This window comes from Nannospalax galili, unplaced genomic scaffold (genome assembly GCF_000622305.1).
Source record: "Nannospalax galili isolate Female #2095 unplaced genomic scaffold, S.galili_v1.0 scaffold4172, whole genome shotgun sequence".
NCBI lineage: Eukaryota > Metazoa > Chordata > Mammalia > Rodentia > Spalacidae > Nannospalax > Nannospalax galili.
Window position 1 is genome coordinate 271848 of NW_008331835.1, and position 2868 is coordinate 274715.

Genomic DNA, 2868 nt, shown 5'->3' on the forward strand with positions numbered 1-2868 from the left:
TTTAGAGTTCAAGGGATTATACATCCCAGGTGTTAGACTTAAGTTCTCATAAGATGTTATTTAGACAATTATCTGTCATTGATGAGTTTGTTCCTAATAAGACAATGCTACTCAGATGTAAGACTTCATATCTTGGTCTGCAATACTCTAATGACCACCTACAGCTGAGGGAGACAACCTGCTATTGTTCTAGCCTAAAAATTAAATGATGGCTAAATCTGTTTTCTCTCCCTATCTAGAAGCCTTTGAGAGGGAACTGATACTGACTGATTCTAGCCACTCCAACAGCTATCAAAGTGCCTAAATACACATCGCAAGTTCACTGTGGAGTCCAGCCTTGGCAGCCAAAAGGAAAGTGAGGAGGAACCCAATAGATGGATGCTTTTGGAAGCCCTCTTCAAGAAATCCCAAAGGACTTTTATTTGGACTTTTGAAATTTTCCCTGTTCTGACTTTTTCTGGTTCCCTGTCTAGAGCCTGTAATACTAACTACTCTTGCCTTTACTTCTTCACATCTCCTAGGCACCAGTAAAAAACCTTCTTTTCTCCCTATGCAATTTGAGAGTCTTTTAGGTTGACCTACTGTAGGGGGTACCCCAATTGCATAACCCTACTTCCCTGTTCAGCATGGAAGAAGCCAGAGCAGTCTGTGTCTTGATTCTCTATCAGCAATTTGGGTAAACCTCTTCAGAGGGTACTGTGATAAGAACAAGGGGTAGAAATTGGCTAGGCAGTTAGGGTAAAAAGACCCCAAAGAAAAGTAGTTAGTTTCTTTCTTGGCTAAAAGTCATAATGTCCTTGGGTCTTTTAGCAATGTACTCTGTCCCAAAGGCCAAAACTGTTAAAAGAATTTGGGAGCTCTTATCCCTAAAAGATTTTAGCATTACCTCTTCAGAGGGGGGAATGCTAGGGTATCAATAAGCCTCATAAATTGAACTGGTCCAGACTATAAAAAAAATGTCTAGTCTATCTGTTGCAGGACCTACTTTTCTACTCTCACTGGTCAATCAACTGGTGATAGAACCACTCCCAGGAAGGCAGGGTCACCTTAAGTTACGCTAAATAGATGGGCAGAATACCTAGTGTGTTAATAAGGTAATGAATATTTCCTGCCTGGATCTAGCTCAGACCTCTGCAGAACTTTCAGACCAGCCACAGCCATGTAGGTCTCTATAAGTCTGTCTGCTTTCCTGAACTCTTCAGGAAAGCATAATTTCTCCTTTTCTTCTTCATGTCTTTCTTACTAAATATGCTTTCTCTAAGGCTTTGTGCCGCCCATAGCATCTTGTAGTTCTTCAATTTTTCTCTAAAGCTTCCTACTCCCAGCCATGTGGCTGTCAGTCAGCCACATGTCTGACTCCCTCTCAGGCTCTAAACCTGTGTTGTTGTGTGTGGTGGGTCACGCTGCTGCGCCAGCTGTTGGCTGGGTGCGCGGGTTTCGCTGCTGGGTGGGTCCCTGGCTCTCCACGGCTGCCAGGTGCTGGGAACTACAGATCTGGTGGGTCTGCGACGGCTCTGGCGAGTGCAGACTCTGCGCCAAGGCACGCTGCCGGGGGCTGGTGGCTCTGTGGGTCGCTGCCAGCTGCCGGGCGGGTTCTGCGGGCTGCAGGTGGGCTGCGCCAATCTGCAGGGGGCTCAGGCTAGCTGCAGAACGCTCTCACTGTGCCCGCAGGACGTCGGCCACCGTCCCATGAGCGCGGGGGAGCGCAGGAACAGCGGACGTAGGAGCTTCGTGAGTGAGTGCTGACGGGGGACAGCTCCTCCGGGGAGACTGAATCACAGGGTGGTCGTAGGCCCAGTGAAACACAGGATACAGCTCAGTTAGACTCAGTGATTCAGCTCTGTTTATTAGGGTGAAAACTAGAAGATTTATAGTGTGGAGGCAGTAGCAAAAGCCTCAGCTGATAGGTGCTCCTAGAATGTTTTATTTACATATGGCGGTGGGCTTCTATGCTGTCAGACAGTGTCTGATTATCACATAGGAAAAACCTGGCAGTTTCTATGCCAGAGGTCATGTTTCCATTAAGGCATCTGTGACGGTCACTTCAAAGGTGAGCCAGGAGGAGAGCAGGAGGCACCCTGCTGAAAAAGGGGAGTTTCTTCCATCAGGCCCTGAGCTGGCTTGCCGCTATCCGGACATGGAGAGACTGTGACCCAAACAGCAGGGGTCCCCAACAAACCTGCATGACTCCATGGCTTTCTTTCCTTCATCCCACTATTCACCTGCTCAAGGCAGCTGCCAAGATTACCAGCTCGCCTGCCCTGAGAAGTTTTCTTTAAGATTCTAATAAAGTTGTAAAACCTTCTGTTTGGATCCATTCTTAAATTCTTTTATGAATGAGACTAAGAACCCTCTAGGGGACCCTGTTTCTCCCTGTTTCATTTGGATCATATTCGTCCCTCCAGGCCTCCCCTTAACTCCTCCCAGACCCACCCTCTACCTCTTCTCAACTTCCTGTCCTAGCTCTCTTTATAAAAAATAATCCATGGGGTTCATTTTGTGCTGGCCATATACTCATGGGTGTGGGACCATCCACTGGAGCATTTGACCTACCAGGGACCACACCCTTCAAGAGAACTGACTCTCCCTGTCCTCTTGGGCATCAACTGTTAGTAACTCTTCAGCTAGGGGTTGGGCTTATGAGCCTCTCCCCTCTCCATACTGAACTGTTGACTGGCTTGATCATTACATGCACATATACATATACATAAATATATAGTACAATATAAGTACATATATATTCTAATTCATTTTCCAAGTAAATTCTTAGGAGTGATGTATGGAAATGCTGTTTTCGCAGCACACATCAGATCGAAGACGATCACTAAATAGCACCTTTGTTTCGTTTCACTTCCACTGTTTCCACTT